The following is a 17,640-nucleotide window of genomic DNA, read 5'->3' as shown; positions in this document are numbered from 1 at the left end:
AACAACTTAAATTCTAGATTAGTTTTCGAAAAATATTTTGGGGCCCAAATTTTGAAGAATTAAATATTAAAATACAGTCAGTCATTAATCTCACAATGTATGCCCGCTTAGGTAGCGGATCGTTCCTTTTTATATTTATAGTCACTTCTTTCCTTTTTCCTTATTTATTTCATCTTGTCACAGTGACACAAATGTGCGCTTATTTCAGTTCTCTGTGAACAGTTCTGAACATAGCAGTACTGCATTTTTTCGCACTTACATTACATTCTTTCCCCTTACAACTGTTTATTGAATAGCGCGCGCTGGACTAACAATGGCGGATTTGTCGGCATTTACCGGCGCAAAGGATTGCGGTACTCTGGATATCCACGGACTCTGGCAACGTCCTATATCAAGCGCTTTCTGTCGGCTAAATGTAGTATCACCGTTCACTCTTGACAGATTTCTCATCAGCTACTCGAGGCTAGTTGTTGAGCTCGAGCAACGTGTGAGTGGTGTGGTAAGCCTTTTAAATGAACAGAATGGATTAGAACAATATAAAAGCAGCTAAGTGTTCGCGTAGGCTTCCGCGGCTGGTGTACATGGTGTGTGGATAAGCTTCAGGGCTTCTACCGCGTTGTCTTGGTGTTATTGGCTGACGTTTCGACCGCTGTGTTGTGGTCATCTTCAGAGCAGTTGTTGGATAAGGAAATAGTCTGCCAGCTCGTATATATATATATATATATATATATATATATATATATATATATATATATACACAGTACCGTGCAAATTAATGCGAACACGACATATTTTTACATTTTCTGTCATTGTTGGCCTCACAGCTTCTCATACCGCTTTAATTGACATCTGTAGTACGTGTAATTCCATTGTTGAAGGTCTGTCGTTATTATTTTTTTATAATATGCAACATTTTGCCTGTCGTTTTGTACTTATAAGCATTTCAGTTGTGTTGAAGACTTAATACTGCAATCCTGTGTACATTCTGTCGTCTTCACAAATGGATACAACTCCACGAAAACGGTCTAAAATTATAACAATAGCAGAGCATTCTTCTATGACACAGAGGCAAATTGCTGCAGAATGTCACATCGGTTTGGCTACTGTTAATTCGATCATAAAACGATACAGGGAGACTGGATCCATCACACCCCAGAAAAAAGGAAACTATGGCCGGAAAAGGAAGACTTCACCTGCAGATGAGCGTTTAAATGTCAGGAAAAGTAAATTAAACCTTAGACTAACTGCTGTCGACTTAACGCGCGACTTATGGCTACCACTGGGGCGAATATTCACGTCACAACAGTGCGGCGAAGGCTTTTGGAAGCTGGACGAAGGGCTCGTAAGCCTATTAAGAAGCAACTGCTAACCCCTGTTATGTGCAAAAAACGCTTAATGTGGGCAAACTTACATCAACACTGGACAGTGAATGACTGGAAGGATGTACTTTTTTCCGATGAGTCTCATTTCGAGGTCCACTTCCACCGTGTTTCTTACGTACGGAAAGGATCCGAAAAAGTAACAGCAGCTCATCTCCAACAAGCACCCAAATATCTCCCTAAAGTAATGTTTTGGGGTTGTTTTACACATGAAGGGCCTGGAGCATTAGTACCTATCAAGGGAATTATGAATTCTGACAAATATATTCACTTATTGGAAACCAGAATCGTGCCCCAGCTGCAAAAATCATTTCCGGATGGCAGAGGTGTGTTCCAACAAGACCTGGCACCATGCCATACGTCTCGAAATACTACAGAATTCTTCAACAAGAAGAATATTCAGGTACTCCCCTGGCCAGGCAACTCCCCCAACATCAACCCCATTGAGAACTTGTGGTCAATTTACAAAAGAAGAATGCAAAAAATGGATTGTTCTGCAAAGGAGAAGATGATTTCTGCCCTCATTGGTGTATGGTTTCGCGATGAAGAAATGGAGGATATTTGTGGGAAATTAGTTGAATCCATGCCAAATCGCCTCAGAGCTGTTATTAAGAACAAGGGAGGCCACATAGATTACAGAGGTATGTCTTAGATCCTCTTTCTTTATCCCGTTTGAGTGTTTTTGCATAAGTAATTACGTTGTTCGGATTAATTTGCACGATATATATATATATATATATATATATATATATATATATATATATATATATAGTAGTCTCGAGGGGGGAGTACTTGCGGTGATAGGTCGTAGGTTCTCCTTCTGGCATCTGATTGGTCCTACGTTGTCCAATCCGGTTGAGGTCTAAATGAAGGACCTCAACCGGATTGGACAACGTAGGACCAATCAGATGCCAGAAGGAGAACCTACGACCTATCATCGCAAGTATTCATTCCCCCCATCAAGACTACTATATATATATATATATATATATATATATATATATATATATATATACGAGCTGGCATACTATTTCCTTATCCAACAACTGCTCTGAAGATGACCACAACACAGCGGTCGAAACGACAGCCAATAACACCAAGACAACGCGGTAGAAGCCCTGAAGCTTATCGACACACCATTAAAGCAGCTGTTTTATCTTCTGCAGCTTCAAGTGTTTTGTTAGCTTGCACTAATGAGAAGCAAAAAAAAAAAAAAAAAAAAAAACAAATAACAAAGTGAGACTGGGAAAGGCAATGGATATCCATAAGGCAAGAGAAAGTGTTATTCCATGTTCTCAGTAAAGATTTCAAACTGGAACAAAATTGTCCAATAGATATTTATTGTATTAAAATGAATCGTAAGTTTAATTTTTTTTCTTGCTGATTTTCTCCTGATGTTCTTTATTTTTGTTTTGATGTCGGAGGGAATAGTATTGGGACGAACAGACTCCACATTTTTACAAATAAACTTCAGTGCATTTTCCCTCCGAATCCTATTGTGATAGTCCTTACTTCTGATGTCATATAAGCATGGATATTACTCGTAAAGCTCGATTAATTTCATTACTTGGTTTTTGTTCCACTCTGACATGATGCTACAAAGCGCGCGGAAACAGAGAAACAGCTGATTAAAAGTCATCTGCTACTGCTTTTTCCGAACCATGTTCGGGTCCTGTCGCGTGAATTCGGCTGGCCCACCTACGGAAATGTCGCACAGAAATAGAAACAACTTCTACCCATAGACTTACTAAATAACCGCTAGACCGCTTACTGGCGGTAGTGTTATGTTCCCAAATTGAACAGTCGACGAGCGGCCATTTGTTTGGTAGAGTTTTTTTTTTTTAATTTATTTATTGGTCGACCAGCAAACTTGCTATACAGACCACTGTTAAATTATGGAATATCGCATGAAGAATATCATGTTGAGGTTGGCTCTAAAGGCTCCTCTAAGTAATTTAAATTAGTTAATTAATCATTTTTATGAATTATGAGAATAAAAATATGATAATGATTTTCTGTGTTAAATTTATGAAGAGTCGTCAGCATCGCTAAGAAAGATATCTTGAGGAAGTTTCCTTTTAAGTCTAGATGGCTGACAACATCTTGCTCCAATGTTATATGTCACAGCTCCAGGAACGTCAGGAAGTTTGTTGAAGAAGGATTTTGATATTGAGTGGACCTATTGTTCTAGTGGAAGAATTCGCAATTCTTGATGTAGTTGTTGATTTCTTACAGACCTGGGGGCATTTGTTGCTGTTCGCAGGAACTTGTTCTGGAGAAGTTGTAGGCGATGCATGTGAGTCTTATTTGCTGTCCCCCACACTGGCGCTGCATATGTTAAAAGAGGTCGTACAAGCGAGGTGTAGAGTAGCATTACACAGTCCAATCCTATTTGTGAACGTCTATTAACCAAGGGGTATAATTTTCGAATTCTGGAAGAGACTAGTGTAACAATGCGAGTTATATGGGCATTCCATGTAAGTTTCGTGTCTAATAATAGTCCCAAATATTTTACAGCTTCTTGACTAGAAGAATCAAAGGAGGTGGATTATGAATAGGCCTTAAAGAGAAGATTTTAGCTTCTGTCTTGGTAATGTTGAGTAGTAATCTCCAGTCGGATAACAATTTGGACAGCTCCTGTAAGGATGTCTGAAGAGTGCTGATTGCAGTATTTAGGTTACTATGAGAATAAAAGAGAACTGTATCATCAGCATACATACTGTTAGCTATGTGTGACGGTTGTAAACATGGAATGTCATATGTGAAGGGATTGAAGAGAAGTGGTGACAGTATGGATCCTTGTGGTACTCTGGGTAAAACTGGACGAAGCGTTGATTTAATGCCATCTATACGTACTGAGAACTGACGCTCAGACAAAAATCTTTTCACGATGCGTGTGAGATAGTCAGGAAAGCCAATTCGATATAATTTTAGCAGTAAACCATCATGCCAAACAGTATCAAATGCTTGGGCAATATCCAGAAACACAGCGGCAGTATACTTTTTTCTTCAAAGCCTTTTATAATAGATTCAGTGACTCTTTGCAGTTGGTGTGTTGTAGAATGTTTCGGACGAAAGCCAAACTGAAAACCTGGTATTATCTTGTTTTGGAACGTAAATTTACAAATGAAATGATGAATAACCTTGTGAAACAATTTCGATAGCGTGGGCAGTAAGCTAATGGGTCGATAACTAGATAGCAAGTGCTTAGGTTTGTTAGGCTTATGAAAAACAATGATTTCAGCAAGTTTCCAGGCTCTAGGAAAGTACTCAATTAAAAGGGCAACATTGAAAATTATCGTCAAATAAGTAAGAGCTTTGCTGGTAAGCTTCTTTAGTACAATGTTGGGTATAAGATCATGATCTGGAGATTTTTTATTTGGAAGCCTTTGAATGAAGTGAAATAATTCTTGCGGAGTAGTATAGGAAATTTTCTCTGGCACAGTCGGTTTATTAATATTTTCTATAAGTTCTTCAAATTCAGAGGTAGTCTGTTCATTTTTATTCTCGTTTGGGGTGAATACATGTTGATAATGAGATGCAAGCAAATTACATTTCGACTCTGTGTCTGTGGCTATTTGAGCCTAGACGAAGTGTCGGGATGGCTGTTGGTTCGCGCAGAATACGCTTTGTGGCGTACCAAAGAGTATTATCAGTTTCAGATAGAGATGATAAGTAAGACTGATACGACTGCAGACGATATTGTCCAAGATTTGTCTTGACTAATCGTATGAGATAATTCAGCTTCTTCCGTTGCCATGGTTGCCTCTCTCGTTGCCATTGTCTACGAATACGATGTTTTTCCTTAATTAATTGTAGTATGGAAGATGGTAAGTAGTAGCGGGTTAATGGCCGCTTGGAGCACACTGTAGAATAATTTACACATGAACATATTGTGTCCGTAAAATGTTGAACATCATTGTCAATGTATTTTGCTGTTAGTGGATAATATTCTGTGACTAGCATTGAGTCTAGAGTCAACTGAAATTTATCCCAATCAACAAAATTATTAATAAGGTGTTTGGTAGAGCTGAATACGTATGGTTCTTTCGTGTGCTGCTTTTTGTTGCAGCAATGCACGCGGATGTAACGATGAAGAAGGAAGGAATGTTATATTTCACTGGTTAGTTAATCCTTAATTTCTACGACGATTTTTTCTCCATATTATATTACAGAAGATTAACTATTATACTTGCCATGTGACTCTTTATGCTTCAAGTTTCCTCTGAGTGAAGATTCCCTTAACCGAAAGTGGATAGGTGCAATCCGCAGAGATAATTTCTACCCTACAATGAATCATTCAATGTGTTCAACTCATTTCGAAGATAGTAATTACCTTTCAAACTACGTTATTACACACTGTTATTGTCCTTCACTCACTCTATATCATTCATTGTCTTCAAACAGCTGTTGTTTCAGTGTATACATGAATAATAAAATTATTCACCGAACTTAAACATACAGAAACTGCATAAATTATATATATATATATATATATATATATATATATATATATATATATATATATATATTTTTTTTTAATGTAACTGATTGAAAGTAATTCCTGTCTTTTTTTTTAATTTAACTGATTGAACGTAATTCCTGTCTTAGTTACGGATTAATGAAATATTTTCTTATGCTATTGATGCTGCTACTGCTATTATTACTAGACATCGGATTTTTAGGCACTAAAATGGCAGTTTTAGGCGCCTAAAATAAGCTCAAAATTTGTAAAATTAGGCTCTATTTTAATGAAAATAGGCATTTTAGGCACATCAAGGTATCATACTTATTTCTTTCACTGACATTTTTAGTTATACACTAAAATACGCACAAAAAAGTATGTTTAAACATTAAAAAAGAATATTATATTATATTTATAAACAGAGCTGCACAAATTTAATATATTGAAACTAATGAAATAATGATTATTGATATCAAGATTACTCATTTTAAGTTATTGAAATTCAGTTCCATTGTCAGACTTTATTATAATTATCTGCACAGTACACCACCAGAATTTTTTCTAAATTCTCCACAGTTAACCTTTGCCTTTTGTCACTGAGAATCATTTTGAAAGCAGAAAAACTTCTTTCAACCGAAACTGATGTGAGAGGCGCAAATTTTAAATTAGGTACAATAGAAACATCAATACTTACTGGAACATTTACACTTTCCCCCGATATCACTCTTGATACTTTTTCCAACAATGAAAATCCTACATTCTTATTTAATACGTTGTCCCACTTATTTTTAACTTTTTTCCCAGTTTCGCCCAAAGCAGAATGTATGTTCACTTGAGCTTCCTTTACTATTGCTATTTGGCTACAAAGAGATTGTTTTTCGCGTTCTAATTGTTCAATGCTTGCAGGTATGAAAGAAAAGTTTGATGTTATGTAGGCAATATCGTTTTTCACTCGTGAGTCATTCAGACAATCTTTCACTGCTGTCACACACGCTGCACTATCAGTTTCAGGTAATTTATCAATAACTGTGACCACTTCTTTAAAATACTTAGAATAATACACCACTGACTGAATCCAGGTTCCCCATCGTGTAACAACCGGCTGAGGTGGGAGTGGGATATCTGGAAAGTTCTCTCTGAATATTGAAATCCTGGATGGGGCTTTACAAAAACATGTTTTTGTGTTAGAAATAAACGAATTGACAAGAGGAAATTCATTCCGGATTGTTTCAGAAACCCTGTGAAGGCCATGTGCTAGACAGGTTACATGCGTGAGGTTAGGATAAAATGTTCTAAGAAGTGGAGCTGCAGCAACCATGTATGAGGCAGCATCAGTACAAAACAACAGAACTTTAGAATCGTCTATATTACCTGAGTATAAAGACTGTAGGCCTTTATTTACAAAATAAGCAATGGCTTGGCTATTCACTTTCGAAAGTTCCTTAACACGTACGAGGTGTGGAATCGAAGGTCCATCAGGACTAAGTTTTCCTACTAGCATATTTGCTATATACCTATTCATAGGATCTGAGGTTTCATCCACAGAGACCCATATGTAAGAATCACCTATATCCTCCCGAATGGAAGCTAAAGTTTCATTGTATATCCTGTCTAAGTAATTTTTTCTTAGGGTCGACTCAGATGGGATATTTTGTTTGCAGTATTTTTGTAAAAACTGTCTTAAAACGGGATTTTCAATTGCATTCCAGGGAATGTTAGCAGCAACAAACGCTCTGGTTAAATCAGCATAGAAATTGCTGCTGAGATTGGATGAAGTAGGCTGTGTTAGTAAAGTTTGTTGCAGTTGATTTTTCTGCTGAGCTTTAGCCTTATGAGCCGCTCCTTGCACATGCTGCTTTAGGTGGCACTTCTTTTCTTGCGAAATCTAAAAATGTAAAGTAAACTGAATTAAAATAAAATCCTAATTGTTGTATTGCCGTATTTCTATTACAAAGTTAGTGGGTTCGAACAATCAAAATTTTAATGACCTGCAAATACTTTAACTATAGAAATTTAAAAGGTTAAAGTGTAGTGGTCTTAAAAAGAATTATACCTCGGGATAGCTCAGTCAATGTATAAATATTATAGGTCTACTCATTAAAATTAATAGAATTGATATATTTCAACTATTGTTACATACCTGTTTGCTACAAATCTTGCAGAATATTATTTTTCCATCATAAGTGAATTCTGAATATTCTGTTAGCCATTGCCGGATCAATGTAGATTTTGCACTTATATTTTTCGGCATTATCGGGTTAAACTTCACAGGAAAACGTCCTACCGCTCAAAACTTCTCAACACAAATATGGTGAGGGAAAGAGCAACTGTTAACGAGCATTCAAATGAACCGTTGTTATTGAGATTCAATTGGACAAAAATACAAAGTTCCACTTATTGTTGCATTTCCTGGTAGTGTTAACACTAGGAGGGCCATTCTTTTAAATATTTTGTAACGGTTTACCCTACTAATTCGAAGTTTTACGACTTTTCATAAATATTTCAAAAACACTCTTTCTCCAAAAATTGTGATTTTATGACACTCTGAAGGGCAGTACAGCTAATCGGTTTCAGATCGAAAACAGTCATTTTTATAGTATAGTATATCTCTGAATCGGTAGCAGCACATGTTGTGATTGTTGCCTGCTTCAAAACTAAGGTTGGTTCTTTGTCGGCATTTATGCCTCCAAACATGTTAAATTCGGTGAAATTTATTGCGAGTGTCGTGAGATTCAAAACATTTTGTTTCCTTTATCAATGGTTTCATGGCCGGTGTGAGCAAACTTTTCACTTTTTAAATGCCTTAAATTTCGCAGTGAATGCATGTATAAATTATAAAAAGTAAGAGTAAAATGCGAAACTTTACAGTGAGTTAGGCATTTTTAGGCGAATTTTAACAAATTAGGCTCTAATAACCGTTTTAGGGCATTTTAGGGCACTATAAAACTCTTTGAATACCTTTCAATTTCCATGAAACACAAATATTAATAATAATTTTTACTTTTCTCCTAAAGAAACAAAATAGGCATTTGCCCTAGAATCCGATGTCTGATTATTACTACTACTATTCCTGCTACTGTTGCTACTACTTTTTTGACTTCATACAGCGGTTTAACCTACAGATTGAATTAAAAAGTTGACATATTAATTCTTTTAATAACCGTGGTTATAAATGTTCACATTCAGAGTTCCTATGAAAATGATGCAAGTCTGACCACAGTACCTATGTCTGACAGCCAGGGTTGCCGGGTATTCCAATTTAGGCGGGATTCTTCCAATTTCCTGGTTGAGTCCCGATTAAAGGGAGTCGGAATTGACAAAAATCTCGATTTTACAGATATTAGCCTTGAACATATTTAAACAAATTAGTCTGTATTTCCTATTATCCGATATTTTTATTTATATATTGACTCAAATGGTAACATTGTAAGCACAGAGATAACCTGCGGATATTTAGTAAGTGTATGAGGTAGCCCAGCTGATTGCCGTAAGACAACTAAACTCGCAAAATAATAGGCCTACTTCTTCTAGTTGTACCGCATTGTTGATTATTCCGTTCCAGTCCATAGTCGCTGTTCTCGCAATTAGTAAACATTATGTATTTCGAGTGCGTTAACTGGCAAGAAAGATAGCGTTTTGATATTGTACTTTACACTAATAACAGAGACCTACAATTGCTACATTCTATAGTTTAGTGAACTATGTTTAAACATGGAATCATAGTCAGATAGTGAAACTGTTGCAGTACCGGTTCCAAAATTAATTTATTAGCAAATTATTAAAACATAGGCTATTCGCGGTTACTAAAAGAAAAAAATTATTGTAGTGTTCACTGTACTGTGTGTCCTTCGTATTTTAGTGTTTCTCACGGAGGCGAATAGGCCTATTACATTAAAAAGCACGCGAACACTACTTTACATAAAACTGTTATAAATCGTATGATAGGCTAAATTGTTGACAAGTCTAATGTCTTAGGTGAGCTTCTGATATCCCGACTTCCCTCGCAGAAAATATATCAGCTCTGCTGACAGTAGAGACACGTTATTAAAGGTATCTCGCAAAGGAAGTATTGTTCCTTTAAACAAAAACATTTAGCTTCCGGATACGCAATACAACACGTATTCAAATAGCGGTTTTGAAATCCCGCGCGTTTTCTACCTAACAAATGGCGGCTTTCTGCTGCTTCTATTTGGGAACATATTTCTCCTTTCTCCCCTACGGCGTGGTAGCGGCTCGATAGGGACTAATGCTCGAAGGTAGAAACCAAACTGCGTATTCCGAATCTCACCGGACCGGTGGCATCAATGACGTCACGTTGCAGCGAAATAAGGAACAAAACTGCTGGAAGAATCAATGCTGTCATGGCGACTGTACATGTTGTTTTCTGTGCAACGCTAGCAAAATTTTGCGAAATTTTCGTACTTCCATCTCGTTCAAAGAAAAGATAGCATAAACAATTTATTTCTTGAACCAGTAGTAATAACTGGTCCGTTGACATGTTCGCTCATAAGCCATTAACATATTGCTTTTACGTTGTGCACATTACAAACAATACAGCAGAACTAAAGCAGAACACACCGCCATGACACAACAGTGCACGATGTTATTCGTCTGCTAATTCCCGCCCTATACAAGAACCAATCAGATTCACTGATGGCGGCTGATGGAGACTGCCACCACCTCTGCAAGTTGATGGCACCGGTGCGACACCGGTGGAGCATCAATGACGTCATCGGTGGAATTCGGAACACCGTGATGCCATCGTATTGCTCACCGGTGAGATTCGGAATACGCTCAAAGAGTTTGTAATATATAACTAGAGACACCAACGGCGCTAGTTTCGCGTGCAAAATTGAACCGCTGTTCGGCCGCCATTAATGGGAGTTGATGCTTCGCCGGGAGTGCAAGCAGTTCATGCTTATTGAGGAGTACGAATAAATGTAAGTACACTTGAAGGGAAATAATAAGAAAATAGTGAAATACTGCGCCGCAAATATTTGTTCGAACATAGCTACTATTGTAGGATGCCCAGGAAAGCATGCATATCTTAATATTTGGAAGAATGTTCCAAATGGAGTTCCTCCTTTGCTTGTGTTTACAGAATGTCGGAATATTTCTTGGATAAAGTTTTTCCAGAAACACATTAATCAGGTTTATAAGGTTGATTTCAACTATGTATGTGAGGGTTAGGTGCCATTACTTTACAGTGGATTATAATAGCAGAGTGCATAAGAAAATCCGCAGACTATATCTGTCTACAACTGTTTTGTTTCACAATAAATTAATTAATCATGTAATTTCCGTTTTGTACAGCATGTACTTCTAGTTTTTGGTTGTATTAAATGCAAAGAAATTAGTGAAAATATAGCTGATGGCCTAGCTAGGCCTATTATCACCACTGCTACTCGGTCTACTGTGACCACTACTACTAGGCCAACTATTACCACTACTACTAGGTCTATTATTACTACTACCACTGACTAGGTTTCACTACTACTAGGCCTACTAATACCACCAAAACTAGGCCTACTATTACCACTACTACTAGGCCTATTATTACCACTACTACTAGGTCTACTATTACCACTACTACTAATATTATAGGAGAAAAATTCGCTCTGGCGCCGAGGATCGAGCCCGGGTCCTTGGTTCTACGTACCAAGCGCTCTGACCACTGAGCTACGCCGAATCCAATCCACAGCACCGGATCGAATTCCTCTCCTTCAATGTTCCCCTTTGTGGCCTTACTCCTAGTTAGGGATAATGTTGACGTTTATGTCCAATGTCAACTGCCATTATACTAGGGGCGCACTCTGCTGAGTGATTTGTTTGGCTGGGATTCCGCAGTTATATGCACTGCTAACTATGAGAATATTACAGACTTTTTTTTTTATTAATTTATCCTACAGAACAATATCTGTGATATTGACAATTAATTTTTCTCCTCTAATATTAATTGTCAATATCACAGATATTGTTCTGTAGGGGTGGGAAGGAAAAAAACTTGTAATATTCTCATAGTTAGCAGTGCATATAATTGCGGAATCCCGGCCAAACAAGTCACTGAGCTGAGTGCGACCCTAGTATAATTGCAGTTGACATTGGACATAAACGTCAACATATATTAATATTTGAGGAGAAAAATTCGCTCCGGCGCCGGGGATCGAACCCCTTGGTTCTACGAGTTAAGTGCTCTGACCACTGAGCTACGCCGAATTCAATCCAAAGCACCGCATCGAATCTTCCTCCTTCAGTGTTTCCCTTTGTGGCCTAACTCCAAGTTAGGCTTATATTTTGACATATATGTCTAGTGTCAACTGTCATTATACTAGGAGCGCACTCAGTTGAGTGACTTATTTGGCCGGGATTCCGCAGTTATGATGCACTGCTAGCTATGAGAATATTATGGATTTATTAATTTGTCCTACAGAATAATCTCTGTAATGTTGACAATTAATATTTGAGGAGAAAAATTCGCTCCGGCGCCGGGGATAGAACCCGAGTCCTTGGTTCTACGTACCAAGCGCTCTGGTCACTGAGCTACGCCGAATTCAATCCACAGCACCGTATCGAATCTTCCTCCTTCAGTGCATCATAACTGCGGAATCCCGGCCAAATAAGTCACTCAACTGAGTGCACTCCTAGTATAATGACAGTTGACACTAGACATATACGTCAAAATATATGCCTAACTTGGAGTTAGGCCACAAAGGGAAACACTGAAGGAGGAAGATTCGATGCGGTGCTGTGGATTGAATTCGGCGTAGCTCAGTGGTCAGAGCGCTTGGTACGTAGAACCAAGGACCCGGGTTCGATCCCCGGCGCCGAAGCGAATTTTTCTCCTCAAATATTAATTGTCAACTTTACAGAGATTATTCTGTAGGACAAATTAATAAATCCATAATATTCTCATAGCTAGCAGTGCATCATAACTGCGGAATCCCGGCCAAATAAATCACTCAACTGAGTGCGGTCCTAGTATAATGACAGTTGATACTAGACATATACGTCAACATAGATGTCCAACTTGGAGTCAGGCCACAAAGGGAAACACTGAAGGAGGAAGATTCGATGCGGTGCTTTGGATTGAATTCGGCGTAGCTCAGTGGTCAGAGCGCTTGGTACGTAGAACCAAGGACCTGGGTTCGATCCCCGGCGCCGGAGAGAATTTTTCTCCTCAAATATTAATTGTTAACATTACAGAGATTATTCTGTAGGACAAATTAATGAATCCATAACATTGTCAATATATATGCCTAACTAGGAGTAAGGCCACAAAGGGAAACATTGAAGGAGAGGAATTCGATCCGGTGCTGTGGATTGAATTCGGCGTAGCTCAGTGGTCAGAGAGCTTGGTACGTAAAACCAAGGACCCGGGTTCGATCCCCGGCGTCGGAGCGAATATTTCTCCTCTAATATTAATTGTAGGATTTGGTTAAGTCCGAGTGGCATTGTTTACTGGTAGGAAAGAAGGTGTTGTAGCTAGAATTAGGAGAAACATATCTCCACACCTGATTAGTGTACGTTGTATGAGTCATTGGATGGTCCTTGTTTCTGAACAGATTTTAGTGACGTCAATGCTGTTCATAACTTTGAAAGCTTGCTAGATGAACTTCTGAAAAACTTAAAAATATTGCGGCGGCTATAGGCATCACGAGTTATCTGCAAGTGAAAAAGCTGTCTTATATTCGTTGGATTTCTAGTGAGAAGGATGCTTTGTTGGCAGTGTTCAAAGGTTTTCGTTGTATCATGCAGTTCCTAAACTTAGAATAGAATCTGAAAGACGTGAATTATTAAGTAGAGGGCTTTATAAAAAGCTTTCACTGAGAAAAAATATTCTATTGCTGGGTTTCTTATTAGATATATCATGTGTTCTGTCTCTAATTAGTACAACAATACAAAAAGAGTCTCTTTCTTACATTGAAATAGAAAATAAAATTACCATAATTCCGCAACACAAACTCTTAAAGAAACTCTTAAAGAAATTATCATTATTTGAGTCTTTGCAAAGAAAATTACTTAACATACTGTAACCTTCAACCTGAAGAGGAAGGTGAAAACAGAGAGTTTAACAAAATAAGAGGACAAATAATTCAATGTTTAATAAATGAACTTGAAAGAAGGTTTCCTTCAGGTGAAGTGATAAAGTGTTTCTCAGTTTTTCAAGAAAATAAAATTGGCGGCAAAAGCAGTTTGTACGCTAATTCTGACGTATATAAAGCAGCTAGTTGGCTTGGTTTGGATGGTGACACTGCTGTGTCACAATGGAGAGATTACATGTTAGGCTCTCTAACCTTCAATGCTGTGCCTATTCTGGAAAACTTAATACGGAAAGTCCGTTCAGTGCCTCTGTCAACTGCCGCGTGTGAACGAGGTTTCAGCGTTGCTCTTAGCATCAAAACTGCCAAAGAAATCGTTTGTTGGTGAAAACTTTACAGTCTCTAATGACAATTAAACTTAATGGGCTGCCATTGAATTTGTGGGATGCCTTTACCGTCGCAGATAGATGGGTCACCTCCGGACATCATTCGGCAGACCAGTCTTACTCAATAAAGAAAAGGAGGAAGGAGCAGTACCACCTTAAATTTTTTCTTTAAGGTATGCTTACTTTTATTTCACATATTTTAACATCTACTTTTCTTTTAAAATGGCAATGTTTTCATTGCATGTATTTAAAAGCCATATGCACTTGTAACTTCCCAAACCATTATACGTAACTACCTTTTAACGATTGGCGACAATATCATAATTATCCTGAGAACACGATACCCCTTTCATTTCAGATCATATATTTTCATTTCCATTCGCTTTTACTGCAGAAGTTAGTGTACCCTATGTAACTGTTGCATTTTTTAGCTGTGTCCAAGCAAGTTAGACATTTGGGATGTAGCCTATATCAATAAGACACATGAGCATTTCAATCCTTGGCGTTTCTTTATGAAAAGCCAAATTGAATACATTTGTGCAAATTAAGCTTTCAGGTATAACTCCCTGTAAAGTTGATTTGAATAATTTCGAGGGAAAAATTGTTCCGGAGCCGAGAATTGAACCCGGGACCTTTGGTTAAACGTACCAACGCTCTACCAACTGAGATACCCGGGAATTCTACCAGACTCCGATCCAATTTTTCCCTCTATATCCACAGACTCAAAGTGGGCTGACAACCGTCAAGAAACCAACAATGAGTGCACACTGACTCTGTGTGACTTAAATTGCTAACCAACAGTGACGTGTATTATGCAAATCAAGCTTTCAGGTATAACTCCCTGTAAAGTTGATTTGAATAATTTCGAAGGAAAAATTGTTCCGGAGCCGGATATCAAACCCAGGGCCTTTGGTTAAACGTACCAACGCTCTACCAATTGACAAGGGAAGTATCATACCTTTCATGATGAAACTTGCCTCGAAACGTTAGTGACATAACCGATGTGCTAAGAGAACACCACGTGCAAAATATTAGCTCCCTGTTTTCACTGCAAGGCCCCGAAATCGAAGCTGGAATCCTTCTGTGGTCAGACGATAACGCAACGCAGTTGGACATCCTGTCTCAGTGGCGAGCGGAGTGGAGTGCGCGTGTGAAATGGAGTAAACCCTCTCGCATCCCATGGTGTCAATGAAGCATAAACAAGAGATAGAAGTGACTCGTATTAATTGAATGTTGAAAACTCAATTCTTTTCGGCACTATGCACAATGAAAAATCACTTCATTGTGACACTATTCTTCACATTGTTTTTCTCATCGTTTCAAGACAATATTTGACGGGTACTACAAATTCAGGAGGTCCTTCTGTGGTGTACCTGCTTGCAAACCAAGAATACCTTATTATATCCCGGAATCGTGGAGATGAAAATTGAAAATAGATAAAGGATTGCAATTTAATTATGGTGTCACTATGAAAAACTTCGGCGTGAATATCTTCGCGCTTCGCTATTTTTTTCTGATAAGCGGCGGTAAAGGACTTTCCACCGCCGGAAGAAGAACTAATAAAGCGGTTGGGTTTTTCCCATAGTACCAAGAGGAATCTGGACCATTTCGACGATCTTCTAGCATGTTCAAAACAAGCAAATAGTTTCTCATACATAAGTTTTTTATGTTCTATGGGATGTGTCGTTATATGTTTCACCTGTTTCTTCCATAAATATACAGTAGTTGTCGCTCTGATGTAATTCGACAGAAGTTCCTGCGAACGTATGATATTGAATGACGCTTTTTACCACATTCATTCAGCCAGAATTTCACAGCTTTCCATTTGTAGTCAATGCTGACACCCACATTTACATTTTTTTCAGGACTTACGACATAGCTTGAACTGGACGATTTGCAGGGGGCTGATTGTTCGTATCACTGGCTTCTGGGGATTTCTGTCTGACTCGAATATCGAACTCGGGCCTGCAACATTACCTGTGGCAGGAGCAAGAATCTTGCGATCGGTATTGCTATTACTTGAATCATAATCACTTCCTTCACATATATCGAGAGTTGTCCCCTTCATACCGGTCCACTCCTTTACAACTACTTTCAGTCAGTTCAATACTGAACTGGGCCATTTCCTTTTCTTTCGCGTTTATGTTTCCCGAAGACGAAACAATATTGTTACGGAAATAACTCGTGGTGAACTCAAGTACATTAGTCGAATTTACGTCTTGCTCCGTGGAACTAATTGCAACAGTACTCCTTTCTTACACAATCCTCAACATCATACTGGATTCATTCAACATTAACCCCGTTGTGTTACTGACCTTGACTCATGTGCTTCTGTTCGCTGTTGGTTGCCACAGCTCCACTGGCTTGCACACAGGAAGTGCTGTCCATTCCAACCTGTAGCGACTAGTATCTACTTCCCTAATGCTTAAATGCATAATTCCGGGGTTTATTTCGGGGCTTTGCAATGAAAACAGACAGCTAATATTTTGCACGTGGTCGTCTCGTAGCACATCGGTTATGTCACCAAAGTTTCGAGGGAAGTTTCGACATGCAGGGTGTGATACTTCCTTGTGAGCTACCCGAAAACTCTACCAGACTCAGTCGAGCTTGAAGTTTCTTGAGAGTTGCCACATACGCGTCAGAATTAATGGTGGTTCCATGTGATATGATGTCCACACAGCAGCCTAACTTTTCCTGCCGAAAGCGCAGTTTTGAATTTCTTCCTCTTTATGAATTTGCATGATGCCACTCCATTGTCTGCTTCTTTGTCTCCGACTCAAAATGGTGGAGCTATGTTTCATCTCCTGTCACAATTCTTGCAAGAAAGTCATCTCCACCATTCTCTTGCAAGAAAGTCATCTCCACCATTCTCTTGCAAGAAAGTCATCTCCACTAAAAAATTCGCTACACACTGTTTTCGGGTTTCTTTATGTGCTTCTTTCAACATCCTCGGAACCCACATGGCAAAAACCTTTTTTAACCCCAACTGTTTCAAAATTCTGCACACGCTTGCTTCTCCTATTCCAATTTGGAGTGATAATTCTTTCATTGTTACGCGTTTGTCAGCCACAACCATGTCATTAACGCGCTGCACATTGTCAGGTCTTCATGCAGTGCAGGGTCTGCCGCTGCGAGGAATATCCCGAATAATTATGTGTTCTATTTCACTAGATAATCTGCTTGCCAATCGATGAATCGTACTATGATCGACCAGCAGCATATCTATACACCTTTTTTAACCTCTTGTGAATGTTTCCCACTGTGTCTTTCTCACAGAACACGAACTCGATAACAGCACGTTCCTTCTGTTAAATGTCAGTTTGACAACAACTTAGCCAAATTAATGGATAAAGTTCTACTGTTACGACTAC

The 17,640-nt window shown here is 38.4% G+C and overlaps 1 non-coding gene across 1 annotated transcript; it reads left to right on the top strand.

The window, feature by feature from the left end:
* Positions 1-12,601: 12,601 nt before the first annotated feature.
* Positions 12,602-12,674, top strand: TRNAY-GUA (transfer RNA tyrosine (anticodon GUA)). The gene has a single exon. It is a non-coding gene; the product is annotated as a tRNA-Tyr (tRNA).
* The last annotated feature ends 4,966 nt before the right edge of the window (positions 12,675-17,640 follow it).

The sequence above is a fragment of the Periplaneta americana genome, chromosome 5, assembly GCF_040183065.1.
Source record: "Periplaneta americana isolate PAMFEO1 chromosome 5, P.americana_PAMFEO1_priV1, whole genome shotgun sequence".
Taxonomy (NCBI): domain Eukaryota; kingdom Metazoa; phylum Arthropoda; class Insecta; order Blattodea; family Blattidae; genus Periplaneta; species Periplaneta americana.
The sequence above is the reverse complement of the archived record's forward strand: the minus strand, read 5'-3'. Positions and strand labels throughout refer to the sequence as shown.